Raw genomic sequence first — 16,637 nt, 5'->3', positions numbered from 1 at the left:
CTCCCAGCGCGCGTAAAGAAGTTGTAAAATGAAACTTCTACACCCTGTATTTTTGAAACGAAGCATTTTAGGACATTTATACGAACCTTTTTACTTATTTTCATCTGGAGAATATGCCTCCAAACTTTCCCGAATATAATTCGGACCACTCTATATAATATTATCGAAATATGAATGTCGAAAAAAAATTATTGAATCGCAAGTGCTAGTATTTTATGTGTAGATATTAAAGAAAGTTGGAAGATCTTTTATTAAATCTATTTTTTATTAGTTTTTCTATGTGAATAAATCCCTCATTTGATGCTTCGCAACTTAGTTTTCAAATTTTATATTAGATATCCGAACCATACCTTGTACTGTTTATATTGCATCCCTCTATTGATATTCTGATGGATTAATAACTAGCTAGATCCTGTTCATTATCGAATTGTAAACGGGGTCTGCTGACATAGAAGCAGCAGATTTAATCTTGGAAACTAAAGCGAATTTAAATATATATTCACCTGTGTAAGCGGGGCTTTTAATTGGATTTTTTGATAGTCGGCCAAGCCCTAAATACACAAAACGTAAATTTTGGCTAGATGCTGATATATAATATTCGTATATGTGTGAGGGTCTGTTAACTAGGTCCAGTTCAATTCTGTAGTTAGAAACTGAAATGGTGCTTTTAAGTAATTTAATTCATTATTTATTTTATTTATGAGAAATTTGAAATGTGGTGCTTCAAAAATTCACTAACGATAAATGAATCTAAAACAGAATTTATAACATTTAACATGAAACAACAAACAAAAGACTAAAATATAACTATACAAGAGCAAAAAATAAAAGAAATATCTGAAGGTAATAATCTAGGAATTATAATTCATAATAATTTAACAAGGGATACGCATATGAACAGTTTAAAAAGAAAGGGCCAGAACAACTGCCAGACTCCTAAAAATAATTCATAATAAAACTAAAAATGCCATCAAAAATGAAGAAACCAATATATCATACTAGCGTGTATCAGCGACTTCGTTCTCGTCGAATTAATCATTTGTAATGGTGATGATAAAGCAAAGCAAGAATTTCCATTAACATAAACTGGATAAAATTTTCTCACATTTTTTATGTCAGCATGAGAAAAAACAATATGGCGATATTATTATATAACTTGGTAATATTTGAGGGGTAGTTTCATCTCGTTGGAATTTGACTTTCGAAAAATCCGTTTGCCAAAAATAAGCTTTTTACGTCAAGCAGTTTAAGCAGAATCGGGGTTACTCAATGGTCATATTTTATGAAACACCCTGTATAAATTTACAAAAAATCTTAAAATATGTAAAACAACAAAATAAAATATACGTGTTTAAGAGTTTTTCCGAAAAACTCACCGGTTTTTAAATAAAAGATATTTTAATATTTGAGGGATTAGTTTCACCCCCTTAGAATTCGAGTTTCGAAAAATCCCTTCTTATCGAACCTCTGCACCCTAGAATCAACCGGTATGCCAAAATTGAGTTTCTTATGTTGAGTGGTTTGAGCAGGATCGTGATTAATCAGTATGTCAGTCACTTAAGGATTTTATATATTAGTATAGATTTCACTTAGGAATATATTATTTAATTAATACGTCGAGTAAGGTTATACAACAAAAAAAAACCCTTAAACATGCTACAAAGAGAGTAAAAGAAAACACTCAAAATAATATTTAATGTAGATAAACTAACACCAAAAAAGGAAGTATAACAAAAAAAAAACAAAAAAAAACTGAACATAAGAGAATTAATAAAATATTATATGACTTCTACACAAAATCAAAAATAAGTTAATGAAATCAAATATTTCTTTGAAACCTAACAAACAAATACACTCTTATGAAATAGGAGCAAAATAAAGAGAACAGCCAAGAGAATTTAAAAAAACTTTCACAAAAACTAAAAACAGAAACTACCACAAAATACAATATGTTACTAAAAGAAATATCACAGTTAAGTTAAAAAAATTAAGAAGAAAATTAAAACATGATATTTAAGGGTGCATCCACATTATCCTAGAAACGGCGTATCGGCGTATCGGCGTAACGACCTTGAATCGATTTCTGCACGACGAGTAAAGCCGGAGTCTCATGCATCCGAAATCCGATGACACGACGATCCGACGGTGCTCCTATTGGTCGAAATATTTTGACACCAATTTTTATCGGATATTTTTAACTAATCGTCCGACGTCGTATAAAGTTAAATATTGTTTAACTTTTGTACGATATCGTGTGTTTTTTAACCTCACTTTTTTTGAAAACATTGGTTTTTAAAAACAAGTTTAATGGGAAGTGGGCAATTTCGGGATATTTGGCGAGGAAGTTATTTTTATAAGTGTTTCTCCAATAAAACATGACATGAATCTCTATTCAATGCAGCAGAAAAATGTCAAAACTGTCAAATTTCGGAACGAACTTTCGGATATATGTGACAGGCTTTTTTTATTTCACACGATAACTTCAAATTTCGGATGTCGTACCATCGGATTTCGGATGCATGAGACTCCGGCTTTAATTGTCCAAGGAAACCGATCACACGACATGGCAAGTATATGCCAATAACCAATGTACACGCGTCGTCAGAACCGCTTTTTAATACTTCGATTTTGCGGGATAAAAAGTCAACACTTACTGTTTAAAAACTTTTCTTATCTACACAATAGCTAAAACAATTTAATTGAGAATTTCTGCAACCGACGTGGTCGAGGGTCGCTCTTGCCTTCACCCGCGCGACTCCTTTTATACTTTCCGTAGAGCGGGCCCTCTATTATAACTTATAACCCCACCGTATCATGGTCGGAGTCAATAGCCAGTTCTAATTTAATTAGGAACTGTGACAACGGAGGGTTTTATTAGGCCTGTCACGGTTCTTATTCTAGACGGACGTCGCTCCTTTGTCTAGAACGTGCGTCTGACGTTTACATTTCAAGAAACCTACTTTGATAGCTCCTTTGTGCGTATACGTATCTGCTATTGCTGTCGGAATATTTTAATATCTGCTAAATTATCTTATTCTCGTTTCCCTTCTCAAAAAGTGAATTGAATCAGTTGGTTTGAAGCATAGCTTTGAAGTTACAAAGGTTCAGGGCAACGGCCCAGCTACGTCGAAACACCGGTTCCCATTAGAACACTGAAGTTAAGCGACGTAAGGCGATGTTAGTGGATGGACGGGTGACCGATTCGAAACTTTGCATCGTGCTGTTGTCCAAAAGGGAAAAGTGTAAAATCTATTGATACACACTGCTCATTCACGCCGGTTCAAGGCCGGATGAGATCGGATATCTCGTGAGTAAGAGTTAATTTAGACACTTCCTAAGTCGGTAGGCCATTGACCATGATATGGCCGAGGACCGCGGTTCGGATTCCGCGTAGGTCCCGTCCAGTTTAGCCATTGCAGCAGAAAGGAGACGTTAACTTGAACCTCAAAAAAAAAGTTACAAAGAATAAAGGCGCGTTTACGTGAGTCTTTTGAACTGATCATGTCACTTAAATTCAAGTGATTTGGAAGCATATTCCGAATTTACAGATGTCATGTCCAAAAGCTTCTGTTCATTGATTCAAAATGGCGACACTGCATAAGGCCTTACTTCATTTATCAAAATTTTGGCAATCGAATTAACGGAAAGTTTATTATGTAAACGAACTATACACGTAAAAGAAGAAAAACAGGAAATGGAGTAACTACAGATCTACTTATTGTACATCTAATAATACAGGGTGAGTCTTAAATAAGTGCAAATATTTTCAGGGCTGGTAGATCTCGATAACAGAAACATATTTTCTATTTACCATTTTTCAGATAAGTCCAAAATAACCGAGTTACTTAAGTATGAAAATATAAAAAAAAAATATTATTTTTTGAAAAAATTTTGAGAGCCACCAGATTTTTTCTGTATTTGCATCCCTTGTTGTGCCGTAACCATAGAGTGCCGTAACATTGGTAATATTAGAGATTAAGAAATTATACTGTGGGAAAATTTGCGCGGAACAGGCAGTTCCAAAAAGTTTTCGAAAAATATACAAGGAAATTTAAAAGAAAATTCACGATTTTCAACATCTTTTTTTTTCGAAAAAAACTCATAGACCTGTTTATGGGGTCGAAATATACCACCCCTGAAAATATTTGCACTTATTTAAGACTCACCCTGTATAATATCTACAGTTAGAAGATCCTAGAGATTACAAAAATCTTTTAAAGGTACATTCAGGCTGAGAGCGTCGAGCGTCGCGTCCGCGTTTTACTTTTTCGTGTCCGGATTTTCTTCAGTTTATAACTCATCATACCGTCTCAGGGCTTTGACAAAAGCCAGTATCTGAGACGGTTTTACAGAGGTTAGTTCTCCATCTCCGATATCAGTCGTAGCAAGGTTTATGGCATGAATGGCTGTCGTCTCGGCGCACTCAGTGATGAGGTGTTCTGGTATTTCTCCATTTTCCCCACAGAATATGCATTCGCCATTGTCTCTTAACTTCAATCTACTGAGGTGTTCATTGATGTGTCCTGTTAAAAACCTCGTATCAATCCGAAGATTTTTCTCGGTTGTAAATCCTGAGAAATTTCTTTGAGTGTCCTAGGCCGGGTTTGAGGGTTCTCATTCCAGGTTCTGGATGGAGTCTTCCAGGTATTTGAGTTGTGTTTTAATTTGTTTTCCACTTGGGAAGCAGAACGGTTCTGATCCAGTTAGTGGAGTGTTCGCTCCTTTTCTAGCTGGATCGTTTGTTTTTTCATTGCCTTCTATCTTTTGGCGGGTTAGCACCCGTAGGGGGGTTTTATTGACTTTGCCTAATTTGTTCAGCTTCTCTAGGCATTCTTTGACCAACTTCGAATTGATGGTTACTGATTTGATAGCTTTTTAAGCTGTTTGACTATCGGATAAGGATAAAATGAACTATAATACAATAATCCGAACAGGGTGAACATTTTGAGTGTTTGGATTATCGAGGCCCTATACTATATTTTGTACGGCAACTACCGTACATCACTAGCATCCTCCCTCTCCTGTGTATCGCGCCCGCTTTGAGACTCTCCTTTGTATCTTGGCGTAGCTACTTGTTACACCTAACCTCCACCCACCCCTGAAAGCGTCTCAAACCGCCCACCCAAACATATTTATTATGATTGCGTAAAATTGGCCGCGCGCAACCCCCCGTATCCGTCCACGGAGCTAGACGAGGACGGAGTAGCGCCGCGGCGCCGTGCAACAGAGAGAGGGTGAGAAATTGGCGAGCGCCAAGGGCTGCTGGAAGCTGCATTTTCAGTCGCGCTCGGGTATTCGTCAGGTTGCTGTGTATATTACACCACGACACAGGTTGCCGTAGTTAGGAGAATCGGAGACAGATTCACGTAGCGGCGATCTGGCTCGAAGGACCGCGAGAAAGGATCGACGAGCTTGGTGCGCTGTTTTGCCGATATACTTTTTTTTCTTCTTCTCACCCTCTTGAATGGACCGGTGAATTTACGATGCCGTTGATAGTGGGTACTATTACTCTATAGTGGCCTAGACGGTTTTTGTGAATGAAACTGGTTTGAGTTGTGTCGAATCTTTTCTTGTGATTTGAATTACGCAGGTTTCTTACTTTGAATAGTGCGCTTTTTTATTTGAGGCAAGTGTGTGTACGATAATTAAAGAACCACTACAATATCAGGTAACTATAGATAATCTGATTGAAAGGTGAATATATACAAGAAAGAGGATCTTTTGAGTTACAAAAACTGCGACTTCTAAAATATTCATTAACAGTTTATATTTAGTGTCTTTTATTTAAAAATATACAGGGTGGTCCGAATTGTATTCAGAAAAGTTCGGCAGCATATTCTGCAGGTAAAAATAAATTAAAACGTTCCTAAAAATATATAGATAAAATGCTTAGTTTTGGAAATACAGGGTGCAGAAGTGTCATTTAAATTTCGATTTTTTCTAAATAATTTCTGAACTAAGGTCGATATTTGGATGAAAATTTATATCTGGGTGTTTTTTTGACGTGAAAAATTTAATTTCGATGTCAAAATGACGCCTACATGTAGGGGACATGGGGACCTACATGTTTTAACTGTTTTGAAGAGTAATAACTTTTTTTTACGTACCTATATAAAACTACAGAGTGAATAATACACATTTCTCTTGGTAAAAATCGTAGCAACCGTTCATAAGATATTAGGAATAGATAGAGTCAATATTATATGTCATTATTGATCAAGATTAATACATGTCATTATTGATTTATGATCAAATCATAATTTTTTTTTTACACAAACACATTATAAATTTATTATTTCTGTCTAATAACTATCTAGTCAATAGGTATGTTTATTTTATGCCAATTATGACATGTATTGATTAATTCGATTCCAAATATCTTGAAAATGGTGGCACAGACGGTGGCTCGTAGCGATTTTTACCAAGAGACTTTTTACGCAAAAAACGGCAGAAATGTGTTTTTACTCAGTAGTTTTATGCAGGTACGAACGAAAATTTATTATATTTCAAACTTGTTAAAAAAATGTTGGTGGCGCCATCTACAAGCAGGAGTCAATATTGACATCAAAATCAAATGTTTCATATCAAAAAACTAAAAAGTTAATTGGAAAAAAATCGAAATAAAAATGAAACTTCTACACCCTGTATGTCCAGAACTAAGCATTTTAGGACATACATTTGTACGAACTCTTTTGCATATTTTTATCTGCAGAATATGCTGCCGAAGTTTCCCGAATACAATTCGGACCACAATGTATATTTTCAAATAATATAATAGACACCCATAAGACCGATAACTATGACCGATAAGTAGTTTAAGCGCTGCGCTGTATTAAATAAACTTTTAAAGAATATTTAAGAAATGGCAATTTTCGTAACTGAAAGGATACTGTGAATATATTTTCGGATTTCATAAGTGAAAATTCTATTTATCAAAAGTTGGTAAGGACGTCGGCATTGCCGTCATCCAGTACCGACGGCGTCACTCGCTCTTGCCAGACGGAAAAATCAGCATAATGTGGCGAATGCCAGATAAAAGTCGTGTTGCGCTTCGGCAAACTTTCGATGGGTTTCAGAACTTTGGGCCTGTTTTAAGTTTTTATCGGGTTTTATCTTTTCGAAGGCGCGTTCCGGTTAAATTTGAGAAGTTTTATAGATAAAATTGAGTTTTTAATAGGGACTCACATCTACGCGGATTTTATAACCGTGCGTTCTGGCATATGCCCTAATCTTGATATCTAAAAAGTGTTGTGATCAGACGGTACGTTACATCAAGAGTATCGTTATGAATATTAAACTTGGTTTCTTTATTATTTTATTTGTTCGTTTGCTGACACGGAGTCTGACAGACTCTAAAATGTTTTTTTTTGTAAAGCAACACTAATTTTCTGTGGGTTTTATATTTTTATAAAACTACGAATAATATTTTTTGTTTCTTTTTTTCCTGCTATTCGTTTTTACTTTTTAAGGCATTGTTATACAGGGTGAGTCTTAAATAAGTGCAAATATTTTTAGGCGTAGTATATTTTGACCCCAGAAACACGATTATGAGGTTTTTATCCCGATTTTTTTTTTGAAACAAATTTTGGATTTTTTTTTAGTTAACAAACATAATTTCTTGATAATATGGCAACATAAATAGTAGATTAAATTTACAAGAAAGAAAACCCAGAAAAGTTCCAGTGGTTGGTTCTCTTTTTTAAAAATTGTACAATAAAAAGTATGGAACTGATACGCAAAGGAAGCTTACGTATAGCGTCAATACAATACAAAATACGGAACGGATATGGAATGGATATGGAATGGAAACGGAAGGTATAGTGAGAATCAACCTTAATGTGACGAATGCTAGATAAAAGTCGTTGCACTTCGGAAAATTTTCGATGGGTTTCAGAACTTTCGACTTGTTTTACGGTTAAATTCTATTGTTAATCTAAGGTTAAATTTAATAAGTTTTATGGATAAAATTGAGTTTTTGATAGGGACCCGCATCCAGGCGAATTTTATAACTGTGTGTTCTGATATATGCCTTAAAGATCTATTGTGCCTTTCTCCCTTTCTTGAGTTATAACGCATCATACAGTCTACTCATCATACATGGGAATCTTCCTCTTGTAGGGGGGACAGAGGTTTTTCCATCCTCCTATGACAACAGCTCTCCATCCTCCGAGGAGTGAACATCTATTTTCCACGAGTTCCTTCCACGATTGGAGGATCTGTCTCCATTTTTTCTGCTAACTTGGTATCTCCTTAGACCTGATACCGATGTTGTCCCGGATCTATATCTCTCGTCCCGGCGGATATATCTTTCTTTCTCTATTACCTCCTGATCTGAGGTTGTAGCCCACAACCTATTGTGAGGATCTGACCATGTCCCTCCTCCTTCGAGTTGATAACTCACCGACTCGATGTCCTGACATTGACATGAGTTCTGGCGGCAAAGCTGGTGATACACCGAAAGGGTTAGTCGGTACACTTCCACACAGAGCCCCGCACCTAGTAGAAGCTAGTCTTCTATCTAATCACGCAGTGAGAGGTTCCTTAGACCCAGCCAAAGTACTAGAGAGGATACCCCCTAGCACCTGACTAGTAGCTTCCCCACCAATGGCTAGGTCTCGCATCTTCTAGAGGAAGTTGAATTAAGTAAGGATAATCTTCGGATTTTCACGGTTTTTTAACAGGACACTGTCTCCTCAGTGAACACCTCAGGAGATTGAAGCTTAGGAACAACGGTGAATGCAGATTCTGTTGGGAAAATGGGGAAACGCTGAAACACTTCATCACTGATGCGCCGAGATGACAACCATTCGTGCCATAAACTTTAGTACGACTGATATCGGAGATCGAGAACTAATTTATATAAAACCGTCGTAGATACTGGCTTTTGTTAAAGCCCTAAGACTAAGAATATCGTTCTTGCTGGATCCAAGTTTCGGAATACAAGTTAGAAGATGACAACTTGGAAATGGGGAAAAAATCTTTCAATATTATTTTCAAAAATTCAATAATAAATATTATTCTGTTATTCATTTTCATACAAAATACAACGGATGGATATAAAAAATAAGGAAATGCATGCTTTCTGGGAGAGGAAACTGAAAATTTGTTATGGATTTTATATATATTCCCCCGAAACTTATCGAGAAACAGCGGAAAGTGAGCAGCTCCAGCTTGGATCCAGCAAGAACGATATTTCCGCACGATTCCCAGGAGTCCATCAACTGATGAACACGGCATCCCGGAGGATAAAACGCATCCACCTGCTAATTTATCAGGAGTAATGATGTGTGGAGAAATGGATTGCAATCGGGAAAACGGATAGCTGTAGTCGAGTACGTGTGGGTTCTCGCTTTGTCCGTGAAAAATCGAATTCTTAATAAATATTGTACCAATTTTTCGTGATTTATTATGTAGGATTCTTGGTGGTTCAATTTTTCTTCAGCTGAAACCATTTATATAAGAAATATTTGTTTATTTAGTATTTTTTTCTGATTCTTTTCTGCCTTTTCAAATAAAAAGTCACAATTTTTTTGCGGAAATGCATAATTTTCAGTTTTTCAATTTTAGAACTGAAACCTGAAACATGAAAACATGTTTCTGTTTTTCATTCTAGATATTTTTCCAAACATAGATACGCAAAAGACTTCTTGTGGGAGTGTACCATTTTCATTTATTGTTAAAATATTGTAAAATAATAAGCAATATTTGACACTCGGCAATTTGGAATATGCAAACAAGCGTGTTCGACATGTTTTTTCATGAAGTCGAGATAGGAGCTCTCTTTTTTTTAAAGTTAGATTGATGTCTAGCTATAGCTCTAGGAATCCTAAAAAAGGAGCGGACATTCCCACTAACTGGACTAGAACCGTTCTGGTTCCCAAGCAGAAACCAACTAAAGGGTAATTCAAGAACCTGAAAGACTCCATCCATAACCTGGAATGGGAATCCTTTAAAGGTCTAAGACACTCGAAGAAGTTTTTCAGGAATTACGACCGTGAAGAATCACAGATTTTCCTTGATTTAAGTAAGGACATTCTTTGGATTGTCACGGAGTTTTTAACAGGACTCTTCTGTGGGGAAAATGGGTAAAGACGGAACACCTGATTACTGAGTGCGCTGAGACGACAACCATTCGTGTCATAAACGTATGACTGACATCGGAGATGGAGAACTAACCTCTGTAAAACCGTCTCAGATACTGGTTTTTGTTAAAGTCCTGAGACTGTATGATGAGACAATAGATCTATAAGGTCGTGGTGATTAACTTCCGTAAAAAAATTCCGTCAATATTCAACGTACGAAAAAAAGAAAAAAAATACGTGTCTATTTATTTTCCATTGTCTATCAAAATTAATAATAATTTTTTTTAGGTAAGTTCCGCATTATAATTGGATTTTATTAAACACGAAAATATTTTTTGCTTAAACACTTAGAAATATTATTTCTTTGTTAACATGAAAAATAAAGCGACTTTATTGATAAAAATAGCTTTTAAAAAAGTAATTTCGTTTCAACGTTATTCCTTAATCCAGACATCAACTGAACACACCAATACGTCTTTTCGCATCAATATCCTGTCACAAAAGCTGTGGAATTGAATTTAATAATCAATGAGCAAACAAGCTTTCTGAACCAATAAAACTGTCATAGGTCGTTTGAAAAGCAAAAGCTTGTTAAAAAATTGCCAATAAAATAGCTGATTTGTCACCAGTTTTGATTAAAGCGAGGATGAAATAGTTTTCATCCCCCCGTGCAGGGTAGAAATTACACATCGTTTTGATGTAAATATACTAAATTTGTTTTAGATTGAAAATTTAATCTTGAAATATTTCGTTAGCTTCCTTATCCAAATAGTAAATAGCAACATAATATATAAAAATTATAATGATGCTTTTTTTCGGTTTAGCTTATTGTGATAAAAATTCGATAGTTATATGATATACATAGGTATATGTAAGTATACAGGGTGAGTCTTAAGTAAGTGCAAATATTTTTAGGGCTGGTAGATCTCGATCTATCTCGACAAAAGAAAAATATCTTCTCTTTACCGTTTTTCAAATAAATCTAAAATAACTAGGTAAGTTATTTTACTTTTAAAATTTCCAAAAAAAATATTTTTGCTAACATTTTGAGAACCACTGCATCGTTTTCTGGATTTTCGTTTTTGTAAATTTAATCTACTACCTATGTTGTATATTATAACAAATTATATATACAAAATAAGAAATATAAAAATAGATTAATTACATATTTCAAATATGCTTCTCTATTTAAATAACAAATAAGATATACAATTTTCTATGCGATTGCATACAGAAAACTGTTCTGGACAATGTTTATGGCTCCCTTGGGAAAAATGCATTTTTAATAACTATAATAATTAAAGGGGGCCAGTTTTAGGGATGCTAAAAAGGGGTGAGTCGTAAAATGCGCGCTTTTAACGGGATTGATGTTAAAATATTTAATGAAAACAAGGGCCGACCGATGCACTGCAGAATGTTGCCCAGTTTTATACTACTAAACTTTTATTACTTTCGTAGGTCTTTAAATAAATAAAAAACTTTAAATTAAAGCTCCTTTATTGAGTCAAAAGAATACTATGTCTCAGTCATCTGCGTTCTCTTGATCTTGATTCTGCTGTTTTAAATATCGAATTTTAATGTCGGTTCTTTTTCTCTTACTCGTTTTATGTTCGTTAATAAAAAAATAAACTTGGCAATGCTGTCGCTCTATCGTTAACTAATTAAAGACCACCGGGGGCGCTATCTGGCGGCCGACATTGTCGTTCGGGAATCGGGGAAGACATTACTAATTCATTTTTAATTTTAAGTTGGACGGAATTTGTTTGAATTATGCAGGAAACGAGAACCCGTTCGGAATATATTTTTGCCAGTTTTGATTAAAACTCGGCGAAGGTTAATGTTTGTTATAAAATAGTTGGATTACTATATAACTATAGTTCATATCAAATAAACTTTTAGTCACGTGATTAAGATTGACCGGCACAGCGTTGCTCACTTTTGCATATTTTCTTTTAATCAAAATATTTTAGAAAACAAAAATAAATTCATTATTAAATATATAAACAAGTATAATTTACATCAACAAAACTCACCTCCTTAACAGCACTTAAAGGGACATAAAGGGCCATTATTACCGATTTCCCGTTTAAAATATTCTAATAAAGTTGCGATGAGTTTTTTACGGCTATTCAGATATCTTGTACACTTCGCTCTAAAAGAGGTTCTAAAAAGAACAATGCTCGACTCCAAGGTCTGGTAGTAAAAAATTTTAAGCTTATAGTATCACAACACAATTCATTTAAACCAAAAACTCGTAATACAAAATTAAAGTGTCAAAACGAATGACAATGTCAGGAAGTAAATAAATAGATGGCGGCAACTTGACATTTTTTACATTAGAGCTACCACCTGAATCCCCAGCTGGAAATTTATTCCACTTAGTCAGCCCAGCGCCGAATATGTCCATGGTTGGCAATAATGAATTTGGAAATCGCGCCCTCGATTACGTAACTAAAAGTTTAATTGGTATAGAATATACATAGGAACCGCAATATATAATCGGAACATTAAGTGTAAAATCTGTAGGTTTTGTCTATTTTGCTGTTTTTTTTTATAAAATACGAGCTGACTCGGCTAACTTTGTACCACCTTCTTACAGTGAAGTGAAGTGAAGTCTGGAATGTAACTGATTCCAAATTTCACTTTGTTACATTTTTAGCAAAGCCACCTAATGATATTTTACCTTATATTTTGTTGTCGAAACTGCCATATGAAATATAATTCCGCGAATATCTGCGACACCATTAAAACTTTTATAACAAATGACTCAAATTACATGTTGCATTTAAAAAAATTGAGGTAGAACATTTTATATATCGCAGTGTTGTCGTAAATAAATAATGGCATGTCAACACTGCATAGTGCTTCAAATAAAAATAGTGTAGGTACCTATACTATATACAGAATTTTATACTGAATCCAATTCTGTACAGGAAATGGGGATTGCACAGTTTAAGGAACTTAACAACTTTATTATTACTTTTTTTGTGACACTCTGTACACAACAAAAGATTATTAGGGTATTATACCTTTATAAACGATGCGGCATTTACATAAAACTTTTTTTTTATATCTTCGTCAACAACGACGATATTAGACATTCTCGCATTATGGTCAATAAAATCAATCTTTATTTGTTAATTAGTTGCTCCATTAGTTATTATATCATTCATTAACAATAGTCTTCAACCGCACAATTATTAACATTAAATAATATTTACCCGGGTAATAATCTAAAGACTCTTGAAATGCAATGAAAATGTTATATACGAATTAATAAAATGTTAATTTTTTTTGACATTCTGACTTTTTGACATTCTTAGAAAAATACATTTGATAATATTTTCCGTGTCTTGTTCTGACCAGTTAAAAGATGCCCAAATCGTATTTTTAATCAGAATTAAAATTTTTTCAAATGGAACGAGGGTGGCTCATTAGCATATTTGGAAAAAGCATTTTTTTACGAATAATTTGGTACCACACACTTGGTATTTCGAGTCAAATCGTCGTTACATGTATGGTCATGGCACTTTAAATTGAAATTTAAAATGCTATTTTTTTAATTAAAAATGTCAACATGGTCATGGTGACATATAACATGACATTCTACTCAGAATGTCATTTACTATCGAATGGAGTAAAAAATAACGGGAGTCATTTAAAAATCAAGGGTTGTTGTAAATTCCAGTGAAACAGAAAGTGATCGAAAACAATTGAATACGTTAATCAATCCTAATTTATGTCATATACTGACATACCAAATCTCGTTTTTTTTATCTTAAAAAATAAAAAAAATAGGGATGAACCACATTTGAGAAACACCCGGTATATATAAAATCATATATGTGTAAGTGTAAGCAAACACTAAACATATATGCAAATGCTATCGATATTCGTCCATTATACCCAATAAATTGCTTTCTAAAGGCAATTGTCACGTGATCACAAAGGAAGGAATAAAGCTAAGGCGAACCCCAAATAAAGGTAATATTCATTCGCACGTCGTTTGGCGTGTGCCTATAGTTAATTCGGCATTAAAGATTTAGCGGGTTACCTAGGTAATACGCTTTTCGTAATTAGTTTACATGTATATGCATGAATCTTGGAACAAAGGCAGTGAGACGGCTGCCTCTGTAAGCTGCATAATATGGGATAGAAATACAGGTAGGAAATAGACTTCTCTGGATTTATAATCGCTTATGAAATATGGAGTGGAAGGCATACAATTTTAATATTATTGCATTTTGATCATTAGATATTTTTTCATCATATTTCATTGTTACCATAAGTGACGTGGATAATCAAGAAATGTTATACCAACTGAAGAGATTAGGTGTTTTAATATGTCGAAGATTAATTAAAAAAAATTGCGAGAAAAAAAAGACTAATAGCGCTGATTGGGAGAACTTCATTCTTTTAGAATATATTTTACTATTTTACCATAAAATGAACTTCTTAGATTATTTGAATAAAGTCTGATGTGGAGAAACATGTTTCTCATAAAAAATATTCTGAAAAATGTTATTTTATTTTCAATAGGGAATTCCATAACAGATAATGAAGGTGTTGCGGACTTGTTTATATCCGTTTGTACTCAATTTTGACAAAAATTACGGAAAAAAACACATGATACAAAGAAAATAAGGTATGATATTTTGATATTGCGCAGGTTGGTCACTACGTCACAGGTGATAACGGCACCATTGGTTGGCAAGCTCGGCGCGCAATTTCAAATCGTAGTTTGACGATTTGATACATAATAAATGTGAAAATTACTTTTCAAATGTTAAGCTCAATGATTTGACATAACTTTATGTCCTGATTCTTCCCTATTTTAGGTCTTTTTTATTAGTGGCAATTGTACAATATATATACCGTATGGTCGAAAAAAAAACGGCGTCCAGTTGGCTCGGAAATGACGATCGATGACATTTCCCATATAAATTTACATATAAAATGACAGCGATCTTCATTTCATAGCCATCGTTGACGCCGTTTTTATTCGATCATACGGTATTTTTGTGTATGGCGTATTACGTCACAGGTGATATGCGCAAATTGAAAGCCCCTATCAATCATATCTTTTTTTCTTTGTATCATGAAAAAAAAACATGTATCCAATCAGCTAGTAAATTATTTGGAATTTAAATCTAGTTTTCATGCGTCCCTTTTTCGTGGAGGGACTAATGTCTAGTTATAGCTCTAGAGGATTGCCTCGTTTGTCCGCTAGAGGGCATTAATAAACACATTTTTTCAGATATTTTAAGAACCATTATTCCGATTTGATTGAGGTTTTGGGTGTCTGTTTTGCTAGATGCTCTAACATATGACTTTTGCTTATAAATTAAAAATAAAAAATAAGAATCTGTACAAAAACACAAATAGTCCCATCACTATTATAGATACAAAACATTGTCTAAAACATAATACTGATAAAAAATCTCTTATATAAATATATTTTTCTTTTTGCAGCTATCGGTTCTCTTATTTTAAATTTTGAATGTTTAATAATCTTGTGGTCGTCCTATTATCAATTTTATTTAATAAACTTTTTGTCCTTTAATTTGAAATATGAGCCTTCATATTTTTCCAATATAAATAGGTTTGTTCCAACCTAGCACAGAACCGTTCTTGGTACGGTTACGCTTATGAGTAGTAGATAAAATGCGTTCCATTAACTAGAGAATCGTTTAGCGAAGGATAACTTTTGTGTTCTAACAAGAATAATTGTAATTATTCGTGAACCGTATTCGGAGACTTCAATACCAGACTAAGCAAGAATCAAAAGAACTGACCTGCATATTAAGACTGTGTGTCCGATGATTATTTTTTTATTTCTTTGGCTAGCTCAAGTTTTACTTGGTATTTATCGTTTTTATACATATTTTAAATAAATATTTTTATATTTTTGTACTAAATATGACGAGTGACGAAGAAGACAGTGATATCACAGAATATCTAGCTACGCAACAGAAGCCTCGTTACATGTATAAAATTGTAGGTAGCAAAAGGAGACAGGCTTTAAAAGTCTGTCTCCAAATCAGATATTTTGATGTGGTAGTTTCGCTACTACATAATAGGGGGCAATAAATTTAAAAGAAAAGAGTTTTCTACAAACAAAATTTAAAAGAATTTTGTGCAGTGTTGCCATTGTGTAATTCATATCGTAATACTTCCTGATAAAGCCTACCTTCAAATTTGCTACATCATTTAAACATATTAAAATAGATCAGAGCTGTTTTTTTTCAGTTTGCCATGTTAGTTGGAATTAAATCTTATGAGCTAAATTACAATCACTTCCTGACGTTTGATTGTATAATTGAATCCTGAATTTTCATTGTAATTCGGCGACAATATAATAAGTATTGTTCTACTATTATGATACCACTTCCTGACGTTCGATTGTGTTCATACCAAGTTCATATTGTATAATCGGGAAAAAACGGCGTTAGCAATAGCTATGAAATGAATATCACTGTCATTTTATATGTAAATTTATATGGGAAATGTCATCGATCGTCCTTTTCCAGCCAACTGGACGCCGTTTTTTTCAGA

General features: G+C 34.1%; 1 protein-coding gene across 1 annotated transcript in view; it reads left to right on the top strand.

The window, feature by feature from the left end:
- The first annotated feature begins 5,292 nt into the window (after positions 1 to 5,292).
- LOC115887290 (discoidin domain-containing receptor 2-like) overlaps positions 5,293 to 16,637 on the top strand; it is a 523,559-nt gene continuing 512,214 nt past the window's right edge. Inside the window, exon 1 of the mRNA XM_030906681.1 lies at positions 5,293 to 5,668. The gene's annotated coding sequence lies outside the window, so the exon portion shown is untranslated. The remainder of the gene's footprint in view (positions 5,669 to 16,637) is intronic.

This window comes from Sitophilus oryzae, unplaced genomic scaffold, assembly GCF_002938485.1.
Source record: "Sitophilus oryzae breed Bouriz unplaced genomic scaffold, Soryzae_2.0 scaffold_562_pilon_pilon, whole genome shotgun sequence".
NCBI lineage: Eukaryota > Metazoa > Arthropoda > Insecta > Coleoptera > Curculionidae > Sitophilus > Sitophilus oryzae.
This window is presented reverse-complemented; position numbering and strand designations above follow the sequence as displayed.